We start from the raw sequence: 14178 nt of genomic DNA on the forward strand, positions 1-14178 counted from the left end.
TGAAGACAAGAACACATCTGGCTCAAGGGTGCAGTGATAGAATGAACACAAACTGGGAAATTGGAATGGGATTTTAGGAAGTGGGTACATTGTAGTACACATGTAGCGACTTAATATAAGCAACACACTTGTAGAATGACATATCCACACAACGATAGGAGTTATCCTGTTCTTCGACATTGGACTTGAGGCCTGAAAAAATGATTTTTTCATCAAATTTTTTTAAGGAGACTTATTTCGATATTTTGGAGATTTGGTGATAGTGAACCTCACAGAAGCAAGTAGTCAGCTTTTACACTATGGAACCTCAAGGAACAAAGGGGCCTTTTGACATTGTGGGAGCTCATGGAACCAAAATCCATTTTGACAGAGTGGGGCCACATGGAACCTATGGTCCCTTGTTACACTGCATATCCAAGGAGACCATTGTGACACTGAGAAACATCATGGAACCAAAAGTACATTGTGACAGAGAAAGGCCTCATGGAACCAAGGGGCCCTTGTGACACTGTGGGGCCTCATGGAACCAATGGTCCATTGTTTACTGCAGATCCAAGGAGGCCATGGTGACACTATGGAACCTCCTGCAATCATGGGTGCATTGTGACACTGCAGGGCCTCACAGAACCAAGGTGACCATGTTATACTACAGAACCTCGTGGAACCAAGGGTCCATGATGACATTGCAGAACTGTTGCTGAGAGTATGAAAGCTCATGGAACCAGAAGTCCATTGTGACCAAGGGGCCATTGTTAGACTGTGGGGAATCACAGAACCAAAAGTCCATTGTGGCACTGCACGGCCTTATGGAACCAAGGGCATGGCACTGCAGGGCCTCATGGAACCAAGGGCACAGGAGCGACACTTGTGAAATCCAGGCTACCAAGGGGGCATTCTGACGTTGCAGAACCAAGGAGACCATTGTGACACTATGAGGCTTCATGGAGCTGAGGGTCCATTGTGGCAGAACAGGGCCTCATGAAACCATGGAGGCCATTTATAGACTTTGAGGCTTTATGAAACAAATAGGTCGTCGTGGCATTTTAGGGCCTTATGAAACCAAGGAATCCACAGTGACACTGTGGGGCTCAGTAGAACCAAGAGGCCATTGTGACACTGTGGGGTCTCATGGAATCCTGGAGGCTATGATGATTCTTTGAGGCCTTGTTGAATCAAGGGGCTTTGCAGGATCTTGTGGAACCAAGGAGACCCTTTCGCCATTGTGAGTCCCCATGGAACCAAGGGTCCATTGGGGTAGCACAATGTGATGCAGGCATGATGAGCTCTCAGGACCTTGTGCATACAGGCTCAGAGATAGAGATGGATACAATGTTTAACCTAAGACCTTGGAGAAGGCTTAGAGATTTAGAGCATTAAAGTAAAACAGACATCAAACAAAAATATAAGTTTGTAGTTTAAGTAAAAATATGTTTTAAGCAAAAATAAATATCTATTATGTAAGCAAAGCAGTATGTTAAGTAAGATAGTAAAAGATTTTTAAGTTTCGCACTAGAACCTATCATAAGGTCAGTTAGAATTTTAAGATGTATCAATGTAGGTTTGTGAAGTGTTATATGATTGGTGGCAAAGCTACCTATTTCAGCAAAGCCATGAGAAGCAAAGCAATTAAGGATTGGTGTAAAAAGATACTAGCAAACTTCATAGAAGTATTTGATTGGCTAAAAAACTAACATAAGGAATTGTAACTAAGAATTAGAAAGTTTCTGATATTTTAATGTCTCATCCTTCTATGAGACTGATGCAATAAAGCAATAAACCATCTTTTAAAAATCTCTCAGTTGCCTCAAGTCTTGTAACATTAATCTCACTATTAGGATTTTTGGAAATCAGGTCTACCTATTGAAAGCAAAGGGGATATAGGAAAACCAAGTCTACCTCATTAAAGTCAATCAAATTTTGTAGAAATTTGGTGCTAAAATGGGGGAAATTGGGAAAATTTAGGGGAAATCTTGTGCTGAATTCTCAGAATTTCCACTCCAGGATCACGGTGCTGAAGTACTGGATGAATTCCTGGAAGCCAATGTCAAATCCCTAACCCACACCTGGGGTCCGTGCTGGAGCTGTGCCTTCAGGTAAATTTCCATTTTCAGCCCAAAAAAACTGGGAATTCCAAGTCCAAAACTGGCATTTTTAGCACCAAAAATTTTGGGACATTGGATCAACCCACTGAAGTCAATGGGGATTGGGGAACACCAGGTCTACCCTACTGAAATCATTTGGGCATTGAAGGACACCAGATTTACCCATTAATAGAGTCTGATCAGAAATGGCTACTGGTTAAACTGGGAACACCAGGAGCATCTAAGGGGTGGAACTTGGGGTTACTGGGAGCACTGGGGCATAAGTGGGACCACTGGACAGGATTAGGAGAGATGAGGATAAACAGGCCCCCAGTGAAATCAATAGGAATTTAGGGCCACCAGGTCTATCCATTAAAGTCAATAGGAATTTTAGGGAAACGAGGTCTACCTTTTTAAAACAAGGAGCACCAGTTTTTGGCAGCCCCAGAGGTTTCAAGTGATCCAGATGTCCAAGTGGTATCCAAGTGTATCCATATGATTTTTGAAAGTACCCAGGTGATTTTTGGAGGGACCCATGTGTATCCAGGTGATTTTTGAGGGCACTCAGGTGAATTTCAGGGGTACCCTGGTATACCTCGAAGACAGGGACACCCTAAGTGTCCTGACTCACCTGATGGGATGGGAGAATATGATGGCTGCTGTTGCATCCTCCCATTCCATGGGGACACAGATGACCCTCAACAGTGGGGGGGCTGTTGGTGGGCCCCCCAAAACTCCAGGTGAGGGCCCCAGGGGTAGGAGGGAGCCCCAAGTTGCCTCAGGACAAGGTGCAGCGCAGGTACACCCAGGTGCTTTGGTCTGCAGAGTCTGTGAGAATGGTGTTCTGCACCAGCTCCAGCTCTGGAGGGGGCAAAGAGGGCACCCAAAACCTCCGGAGGGTACCAGGGTCACTGAAATCAATGCACAGAAAAAACTTTATAACCCACAAAATAAGTTATGTCTTTTACTCAGCACTGGTGCATGGGGATAGCTCTTACAAAAGCATATACATCTTGAGCAACCTGTGCCACTCTTTTTATTCTCTACAAATTAGGATTACTCAATACAACTAATAAATATTCTTTCGTAGTTCTGCCTGTCCCTGCCTCATATTGAAATTAGCTCCATGCTTCCTTGCAACTGCACACTACTCCTTGTTGGTCCCTCTGGTGGTCGTCCCCAGCCTGTAGTACTGCAGGGGATGTTGCAGCCAAAGTGAAGGATCCAAAACTTGGTCTTGTAAGATCTCACATTGTTGGATTTGGGCCTCAGATTCAGCCTGTCCAGGTCCTTCTGCAGACCCTCCTACCCTCCAGCAGGTTGACAAACACAGTATATTTGGTGTCACCACAGATCCATGAGGTCCTGGAGTATCACAATGGCATCCATGATTCCATGAGGCCTCCCAGTGTCACAATGTCCCTTTGGTTCCATGGGACCCCTTGGTGTCACAAAGTGCCTTGGATCCTTGGCCCCACAGTGTAACAATGGCCTCTTGGTCCAAAGGGGCACCACGGTATCTAAGATGTTTCCTTCATTTTGATGCCTTAAGTTCTGAGTTTTCTGTTCTGCTTGGGTATGCTTTCTGTTGTGCTTTAGGGTGCTAAAGGTGAAATAGTCTGATTCCAGCTATGGGCTCAAAGACAATTTCTTCAGATTCCAAGTCCTAAGTATAAACAACGTGAGAAGAGGAGGGTGGGCCAGCCAGGAAAAGGGGAGGATTACACCGTACGATTTGAAACTATTAGTTGGATGGTTGACTCCTGTATGTAAATGGACTGAAGTCTATAGAAATGTGAAATCATATGACCAAGCCCTCTTTTACTTCCATCTTAAAGCCAATCAAGCACAGCAGGGGCCACACTGTGGCAATGGAACTGCCAGGGTGTGGCCTTTTAAGGCCTTTCAATAAATACCCATTTTATTTCTCCTAACTCTCTATGATCTCCGTTCCAGCTCCTAAAGGCAACAATTTCATGAGTCCCTGAGGAGCAACACTGGCCCCTTGGTTCCATAGAACCCTGCAGTGTCACAATGGACCATCATTACACAAGGTCCTGCTCTGTCACAATGCTCTGCATGGTTTCACCAGGCATTGCAGTGTCACAGTGGCCTCTGTGGTTCCACGAGGACCCAGAGTGTCACAATGGACTCCTTGCTTCCATATAGCCCCACAATGTCACAATGGCCCCTTGGCTCCGTGGTGCCATGTCATACACAGTGTCACCATGGTCCTCTCAGTTCCATGAGGCTCGCAGTGTCACAATGGTCCCTTGCTTCCCCAGGGCTCTGCAGTGTCACAATCATCACAGAATCACCCAGGCTGCAAAAGACCTTTTAGAGCATCAAGTACAACCTGTGACCCAACACCCACTTTGCACCCAGACCATGGCACTCATTGCCACATCCAGTCTATGCTGAAACACTTCCAGGGATGGTGACTCATCCATTTCCTGGGCAGCCCATTCCAATGCCCAATCACCCTTTTTGTGAAGAATATTTCCAAATATCCAGCTTAAACCTCCTCTGGTGCAGCCTAAGGCTAAGTCCCCTTTTCCTGTTTCTGTTCCCTGGGAGGAGAGCCCGACACTCCCTGGCTGCACCCTCTTGTCAGGGAGTTGTAGAGAGTGATGAAGTCTCCCCTGAGCCTCCTTCTCTCCAGAATAAACAACCCCAGCTCCCTCAGCCTCTCCTCACAGGACTTGTGTTCCAGACCCCTCACCAGCCTTGTTGCCCTTCTCTGGATATGTTCCAGCCCCTCCATGTCCATCCTAAATTGGGGGGCACAGTACTGGACACAACACTTGATGAGCTTCCCAAGTATTGCCGAGAACAGGGGAAGAATCACTGCCCTCATTTGTTGGCCACACCATTCCTGATCCATAAAAGTCCCGGGGGTTGAATGAGGGAAACGGTGGGGAGCAGTGGGGACAAATAGTTATTGATTGTCAGTTTTGAAGGATCATGTTTTTCATACCTACTGAGACTGCATTAGAAGGGGCTGGGAGTCAATATCAATTGGATATTGCTGATATCCATATATAAAAAGGAAAAGAAAACAAGAAAAAGCAGTTCTCTCTGCATGGTTTTCAATATAGTATATTCACTTTAAATAGACTTTCTGAAATCTGTCTAATTAACCACATAAGAAAAGAAAAGTTAAATTATTCTCAGGGGCTTATCTTGTTTGGGTGTTTTGAACAAAAGTTTATGGGCTTTTCTCACTGAATTACTGAATTGAGGAGCCCAAGAAGGAAGCAGAATCCGGAGTAGTAAAAGTCATCAGCAATCTCCAGGTGGCTGAGGATCCATGCTCATCAGAGCAGGAATGAACAGAAATGGGCACAGCTTTGTGGCTGCCCCAGCTCTGGAATGGGCCCTGGGCCTGGAGCAGGAGCAGCTCTGCTGGGCCCCAAGGCCGGGGCTGTTGTGCTGGCCTGGGCAGATGGGATGGCAGCAGGGGCTGCAGAGCTCTCAGGAGCTCGGGGAGAGGGGAGCAGGGCACACAGGGAGCCTCCTTTTGCCTAGGCCAAGCACCTTGCCCATAGCTGGGGCTGAGTCCTGTCTGAGTTGCAGCTGCTGCTGTGTCCTTGCCAGGGGCTGAGGCCATGGAGCCCCTGCCCAGAGCCCCCTGCCCTGAGCAGAGCTGTGGGGCCAGAGCCGGCTGGGCTGTGCTGGGGAGAGGCCCTTGGTGCTGCACAGAGCTCAGGGCAGCTGGCACAGCTTGCAAGGAGCTGGGCTGGCCTGAGAGAGCCTGCCAGAGACACCAGCAGTGTCCATCTCAGCCTGGCTGTGCGTGCAGGGGCAGGACTCAGCCCAGCCCTTGTGGGGCAGGGCCAGCACCTGGGGAAGGCATTGGAAACAGGCAAGTGGCCCAGAGAGGAGGCTGCTCTGTGCCCTTGGTGGCATGCACAGAGCAGGGAAGGGATCCAGGACATTTGTCAGCGTCAGCCTCTGTCCCCAGCCCTTGACAGCTCTGGCTGCTGAGCCCAGGTTTGCCCTGGGCTGAGTTTGGCTGTGGCCCAGCTCCATCCTCCTGTGGGGCTCAGGGCCTGTTCCCAGCCATGGCGAGCCCTGCCCGGCCTCTCTGCTGGCCCAGAGCCCGGCAGAGCCCGGGGCAGGGCTGTCAGTGCAGCCCACAGGTGCCACGGGCTGTGCAGGAGCCAGCAGAGGCTGCCCAGCAGGGAGGCCATGGGGCACAGAGCCCCAGGGCTGCTGTGGCACCACAGCACAGGGGATGTTCCCACCCGCAATGCTTCTGTCCTGGGCTGGGCTGCACAGGGGCTGTGCCATCATGGCTGGGCCAGCAAGACCAAGTCAATGGAGGTCAAGTTGGCCATTTCTACAGTAGAACCTCGTGGAGGAGGCAGTTTTGAGTGGCTCCACAGCTCAGGAATCCAACAGGGAGGAGAAGCCACAGAGATCGTGCGCAATGAGGGGGATCATTTAAACCTTATTTCCTTGGGCTGGTCCAGACTCCTTCTGGGTGATGTGTTGCACCACAGCCCTGCCCTGGGAAGGAAATTCCTTTGTCTTGCTACCAAGCTTGGGTCTCCTGCTATGTTGACAATTGATCCTTTGTTCTTAGTGATTCCATTGCATCACAGTGGTCTTCTTGGTTCCATCAGACCCAGCTTTGTCATACTTGAACCTTGGTTCCATGAGATTCCATTGTATCACAATCCTCACTTGGATTCCATGAGGCCCTGCAGTGTCATAGTGCAGCCTTTGTTCCATGTGTTCCCATTGCAACACAATGGTCTCCAGTGCTCTGTGAGCCTTTTCTGTGAAACTGTGGACATTTGGTCCCATGAGATTCATGTTATCCCAGTCAGGAAAATCCACAAACCCAAGGTTTATGTCCAAAAAGGAGACAGAGGAGTTCTTCAACCTTATTTGAATAAATGAAGAGATTTCACCAGGGCACATGTCCGTAGGGTTTTCTCTCTCAAGGTTTCAGAGGGCTCAGCCTTCTTTTATCCTAAAGTCCCAGCTGCACATTGCCCTCTTCCTTTCCCCACTATACCTTAGGTACAGGGAAAGTACAGCCTTTCTAACCCGCCTGCCCCATATCCCCCCCTCAAACCTTGCATTTTCCCACAAAGTTCAAAAGTTAAGACTTGTGCAGATCCTTGTCTGTTTCAAGAGCCAAGCTGTCTGTCCATAAAAAAATCTGCTGCCAAAACTCAGTAGAAAAGTTATGACAAATTTCTGAGATCTTAGCATTCATCCCTTCACCCATCAAATGATTTGTAAAGACATTAGCACACATCTTTCCTCTCAGATTGATGTTTCCTGTGCTGCTGACAGTCTTTTAAGCCCAGCCTTTGGACTGACCTCTCTGCTGTTACGGTTTCATGGGCAGAGGTTGTTGTCTCTTGCCCCTTCCATGGGCAGCCTTGTGTTCAGCCATCTCCCGGAGAGCAGGGCCCCACCCCACATCATTGTGACCTGTCTTTTTTGTCTTTTTGGAAGACAAAAGCCATCACTGGAAATGTGCCCTCCTTCCTCCATCTTCACAGGCATTTGGCCCTGCCAGGAGGGTTTGCTGCTGGTTGCCACAGGAAGAAGGAGACCACTGTGATACGGTGGGGCCCCATGGAACCAAGAGTTCATTGTGACACAGCAGAGCCACGTGAAGCCAAGGAACCATTGTGACACTGTGGATGAAAAACACCATTGTGACACTGGACACTGGGAAACTCATGGAACCAAGGGTCCACTGGAACATTGTGGGGCCTCATGAAACCTCTGGGCCATTGTGACACTGCATGGCCTTGTCAGAGCTAAGGAGACCATGGTGAAACTTTGGGGCCACATGGAACCAAGGATTCCATTTTGACACTGAGGAACCTCGTGGAATCAAGGGTCCATCATGACACTTTAGGACTACAGAGACCGTTGTTGAGAGTACAGAGCCCCAAGGAACCAAAAGTCCACTGTGACAAATCAAGGCCTCATGGAAGTGAAACACTAATCTTAGAAAATTAGGATTTTAGTTACTTTGCTGAAAACAATTAAAAGTTAGAAGGGAGTAGTTATCTGAAACTTAAATAATTGATTGTCTGTAATTTCATGTTTGCTCATCTGTGCTTACAATGGGAAAAGAAGAAACTAGAGAGCAGACCCAAAGGAACATAGACAATCAACTAGAAACGCATTCTTTGGAAAATTAGGCTATCCCCAGAAATCATTTGTATTGTCGGTGATAGGAAAGGTCAAGAGTTTTGGGGTGAGGAAGACTCACCTTACTTCCTCCTTTTATGTCCCCTCCCCACGAAAACGACCCCAGACTTAATTTAAAAAGTCAATCTCTCATGCATAATAGCTATTCCAGCTAATTATCATAGGAAACAGGGGATGGGAGGGGCTGTTATTATGAATATGTATTTGTTTGAATCTTTTGCTAATAAATAGTGTTATAAATGAACGAAATGGGCCATAAAGGATCAAATCAAAGTAAAAAATATTTATTAGTTACAGAAGGCAAAAGCAAAATCCACAGCGCCGAGCAACAGAGGAGCCTCCAGCTCCGAAACTGCTGCGGCCCCCCCTCTCAGCTCGATCCTTTTAAGTTGTTCAGTTTCCAGGGTTCCATTCCCCTCCTCTAGTAGTTCTACGCATGCTCCTCGGGTTTCATGCCCCCTCCTCTAGTAGTTCTGCGCACACTACTTCAGTTGCTAGGGAGTCTACTTCTGCCTTCTGGTGGTCAAGGGATGAAGGTGAGTAGTCTTCCTCACCCTTGTTTTACTGACCCTTACTAACACTTAAGATGATTAACACAAGCAAAGCGAAAATAACTATCAGCATCTTGGCAAGCAAAGCAAAACAATTAGAGACATTTCGGCTCACTCTCAAGGTCTTTCAGACAAGCAAAGCAAAATAATTACCAGCATCCTTGCAAGTAAAGCAAAATAGCAAAATGATATCCCAGCCTCCAAGTCCTTGCAAATCCTCTCAAGGTCTATCAGGCGAACAAAAGGTTTTTATCACAAGTATTATTTCAGTCACTCCCATTACAATCCCAGCCATTTCCAGCAGGATCCCAGTATGACTGTGAGATGGGCACAGCTGCTCCCATTATCATCCCATGTGGTTCCAGTTGCTCCCATTTCTCCTCACTGTGGTTTCAGTCTCTCCCAGTGTATTCCAGTTGTTGCCAGCATGTTCCCAGTCACTCCCAGGTGTCCTCAGCTGCTTCCAGACTGATTCCAGTTGCTCACAGCCTCTCCCATTCATCCTCAGTGCAGTCCCAGTTGCTGCCACTATGACCCAGTATAATCCCAGTATTTCTAAGCATGATTCCAGTTGCTCCCTGTTCCTCCCAGTGTGATCCCAGTGTCCCCCAGTTGCCTCTAGGACAGTCCCAGTCACTCCATAGATGATCCCAGTCCCTCTCAGCATGGTCCCAGTCATGCTCAATTCCCCCAGTATAGAGTAGCAGCTCCCACTGACTCCCACTGCTTCCAACACCTCGAATGCTGTAAATCCAAGGTTTTTGTGGGAATTTAACAGGGCACATGGAGGAATCGAAAATCCTGGAAAGCTGCTATTGTATGGGAAATTGGAAGGAACTGGAGAACTCAAAATTCCCAATGCCCAGAATGCTGCAATTCCTTGGTTTTGGTGGGAATTTGGAAGGGGAACTGGAGGATTCAAAATTCTCAACACCCAAAATGTCATTATTCCGTGGCAGTTTATTGGTAATTTGGGAGAGGAACTGGAGGATTCTAAATTCCCAATGCCTGGAATGTGGTTATTCCATGGGAATTTAGGAGGGGAGCTGGAGGATTCCAATACCCAATGCCCAGAATGCTGCAACTCCATGGTTTTGGTGGGAATTTGGGAGGACAGCTCGAAGTTTCTGAATTCCTGACACCAGGAATGCTATAAGTACATTGTTTTGGTAGGAATGTGGAAGGTAAGCAGGAGCATGCTAATCTCTCAACACCCAGAAAGCCGTTATTCCACGGGAATTAGTGAGAGGAGCTGGAGGGTTTGAAATTCCTGACACCTGGAATATTGTTATTCCATGGGATTTTAGTGGGAATTTGGGAGGGCGTATCTAAATCCCAAACACCCGAAATTCCATTATTCCATGAGAATTTAGGAAGAGAACTGGAATATTGAAGATTCCCAATGCACTGAATACTATTATTCCATGGGGATTTGGGTGCGGAGCTGGGGGATTCCAAATTCCTGGAGCCCATAATTCTGGTATTCAGTGGGTATTGGGAGGGGAACTGGTGATTTCCAAATTCCTAATGCCCAAAATGCCGCAATTCCATGGGAAGTCGGGAGGGGAACTAGAGGATTCCAAATTTCCCATGCCAAGAATGCTGTTATTCCATAGGTATTTGGGAGGGCATATGGAAGATTGGAAATTCCTGACACCTGTAATGCCATTATTTCATGGGAATTTGAGAGAAGAGCTGGACGATTCTAAATTCCCAGTGCTGGGAACGCTGTATTTCCATAGTTTAAGTGGGAATCTGAGAGGGAAGCAGGAGGTTTCTAAATTCTCAATGCCTGGAATGCTGCAGTTCCATGGGAATTTGGGAGGGCATATGGATGATTTGAAATTCCTGATGCCTGGTATGCCATTATTTCATGGGAATTTGGGAAGAGAACTTTGGGATTAACACTTCACTATGTCTGGAATGCTGTAATTCCATGGTTTTGGTGGGAATTTGGAAGATCAGCTGAAGAATTCTAAATTCTCCGTGCCTGGAATGCTGCTATTCAATGGGAATTCGGGTGGGGAACTGGAGTATTCTAAATTCCCAACACCCAGAATGCTGTTATTCCTTTGGAATTTGATGAAATTTTAGGATGGCTTATTGGGGATTCTAAATTGCCTTTATTCCATTTGAATATGGGATGGGAACTGGAGGATTCAAGATTCCCAACGCCCATAATCCTGTTATTTGGGGATTTGGGTGAGGAGCGGAGAATTCCAAATTCCTAATCTAGGGAATGCTATAATTCCATTGCTTTAGTGGGAACCTGGGAGGAGAGCAAGAGGGTTCTGAATTCTCGGTGTCTGGAATGCCGTTATTCCGTTGCTTCCCAGCATTGCCCACCAAACCCAAACCTGGACCTTCAAACCCAACTTTTCAAATACAACCTTTGATCACCAAATCCAACCTTGAACTTCAACTCCACCCTGGACTATCAAATTCAACCTTTAACCACCCGGGATGGGACGGGACGGGACGGGACGGGACGGGATGGGATGGGATGGGATGGGATGGGATGGGATGGGATGGGATGGGATGGGATGGGATGGGATGGGATGGGATGAGATGGGATGGGGCTAAGCTGGATGCAGGCACCAGCCCTGAGGCCCAGCTCTGCCACTCACCCTCCTGTGCTGGCTGGAACTGCTCCACCTCTTCAGTTTCCTGTGCTGGGGTAGCTCCAGGGCTCTCTTCCTCCTCCATCACCCAGGCCAGCCTGGGCACTCTTGGGGTCTCTGCTCCATGTCAGTGACTGGATTGATGGCTCCTTGCAGGAGACATGCCTCAGAAAAGCTCCCAGTCAGCAAGTCCTGCAGTCATGCCTTGAGGGCACCTGCAAGAGAGAAGCCTCAGGAAGGCTACAGGACAGCAGGTCCATGTGAAACAGTTAACGAGAGACTGCACATGCCTAGAGGAGAAATGTGAAAAGGGCACCACGATGAAGACGTCCAGCCTTCATCAGGGGACAACTGAGGAACTCAGACATGGAGCCTTCCTCAGTGCCAGCACCTGAGCACTGCGCCTGCGCTTCACAAATGCCAATGAAAATAGTGAGTTTTCAGAAATAATTTGCATAATTACACCTTTTCTAAGGAAAACTATGAATGGGCATTAAGTATAACCACGTACTGTAGTTTCTGTGTGCCTAGGTGTGCACTGTTAGGAGGAGTGATTGCTGTGCACATGGAGCAGTGAATAAAGAAAACACCCACTTCTTGGATTTTGTCTCACAAATTTCTCTTGGCCCAGTTTGGGGCAATTCTTCAGGGAACATGTCCCGGCTGGTGGGAATCCTAAACCCAAGGGCACTGACAAGGGACATGTGGCCAGGGCATGAATGCTGCTCTGACCCCTGGGGTCCCATGAGCACTGAGGTCAGCAGGAGTGGCAGAGTCCCAGCCCAAGCAGACCTGCCACCCCCCGAGCCCCGGATGAGCTGGTACCTGGCTCCTGCCCCGGAGACCTGTGCTCCAGAGGGGTCCAAAGCCCACGTGCACTGGGGGCACCATCACAGGAATCCCTGCAGCTCTGGCCCCTGCCCACCCACTCTGTCACCAGCACAAAGAAGCACCAAAGGCCGAGGGGCTTCTGGCCATCTTCCCTTCCCCACTGCATGCCTGGGCAGCTTGCTGAGCACAAGCACCCTTTCCTCCTCTTCCCTGATGCCCTGCAGACCCTGGGCACCAAAAGAAAGCACCTGGGACTCTGTCTATTCTAACACATCCTATATTTCTACACTAAAGTAAAACACAAAGAAGAAAAGAAGTATCTTGAAGAAAGAGAAAATCCCTGCTGGCTCAGGTGGCCCCCAGAGGCAGAGCCTCCCAGATCAGCTCTCCACAGAAGTTCAGCAGCGCAGCCAGCTGAGGCCTGACAGATGAGGCCGTGTCTCCCATGCCCGGCAGAGCTGATCTCGCAGCCTCTGAACATGGAGATCAGAGGCCGCTTTGCTGCCCTTAGAATGAACGAAGTTTGAATTGCCGGGCTTTGGACAGCAAGGCTGGTGTCATCTGCCATGGCTTCAAGGGCTGGAAGAGAGGAACAGAGCCATGGTCAGATCCCAGATGTGCAGGGACCCAAGCAGATCTCTGTGCCAGGGCAATCCCAGCCTGCTCTAGCCATGGCCAGGAGGGATCAGGGACTACTGGGATCAGCCTGAAGCTGCTGGCCACGAATCCCCCATGTGTCCTTGAAATCTCTGTGTGCTCTGCCCATGCCACCCCCATCCGCACAGGGAGCAGAGCACTCCGCAGCCAAAGCAGGATTACAGCTCCTCCTGCCAACCCTGCTGCCAGCCCACTGCCCTCACTCACCTCTGCCGATCAGCTGCAGCTCCTCCTGCTGCCCCCGCAAGCTGCGCCCGGCAAGCCCTGGTAACACAGAGCCTGTCATGGCTCTGCCCATTGGCACAGCTCCCTGCCCGCAGTGCAGCCAGCCCTGTGGCCACTCGCCCTCTTGGCCCAGCAAGGGCTCAGCCTGGGCCCTTGCCGCATGCTGCTGCCACAGGTCAGCAAATGCTGTGGTCTGGCCTCGAGGTCACCTGCAGGAGTGACGCCTGGGAAAAGCTGTGGGTCAGCAAGGAATGAGTGCACTGTGCGGGGGCTCCTGACGGCAGCGCTCTGCCCATCCTGTCCCGTCACGTGCACCGAGCACTGTGGCGTTGCCACATACCTGCCAATGCCTGTGTCACTGCATGTCACAATAAGCCCTTGGACACACTGTCCCATTCCATACCATGGTGACCATGCTGCACCGTATCACAAAGGGCCCTTGTACACACTGCCACCTGCCTGGGGCTGCCCCAGCCTCCCCAAAGTGGCCCATGTGTGATGGAATGCCTTGCCCCAAGTGTCTCCGATGGCCCAACAGGATCCTTAGGAATGGCTCAAAGCATCAGCAAACACTGCCCTGCTCTGCGGGCTCAGGGCAGCAGAAAGATCCCCCTTGGCTGCCGAGGCAGCTGCGATGGGAAGGGTGTGGGGCCTGGCACAGGAGCTGGCACGGCCTCCTTGGCACACGTCCTGCCTGGTGGCCATCCTGAACACAGTGGTGTGACACAGACAGGAACGTGTGAGCCAGGGCACAAATGCTGCTCAGACACCAGGGGCCAGGGAACACTGACATCAGCAGGAGTGGCAGAGTCCCAGCTGAAGCAGACCTGCCACCTCCTGAGCCCTGGCAGTGCTGGTGCCCGGCTTCTGCCCCAGAGACCTGTACCTTGGGGGGGCTTCTGACCCAGAGGGAGCCAAAGCCAAGGTGCACTGGGGACTGTGTTCCATCCTGAAGGGGCTGTTGGCAGGAGCAACTACAGTACATGCTGGCAACACTTGCTATGTGTCAGATAATGTTGCTCCTTC

At 49.4% G+C, this 14178-nt stretch overlaps 1 long non-coding RNA gene across 1 annotated transcript; it reads right to left on the minus strand.

Annotated features, from left to right (window-relative positions):
• Positions 1-12531: 12531 nt before the first annotated feature.
• Positions 12532-13199, minus strand: LOC306816807. The gene is made up of 2 exons (XR_013777785.1): positions 13135-13199; positions 12532-12849 (listed from the first exon to the last, which is right to left on the minus strand). It is a non-coding gene; the product is annotated as an uncharacterized lncRNA (long non-coding RNA).
• Positions 13200-14178: the final 979 nt, after the last annotated feature.

Source organism: Erithacus rubecula (assembly GCF_903797595.1).
Source record: "Erithacus rubecula genome assembly, contig: scaffold_892_arrow_ctg1, whole genome shotgun sequence".
Lineage (NCBI taxonomy): Eukaryota > Metazoa > Chordata > Aves > Passeriformes > Muscicapidae > Erithacus > Erithacus rubecula.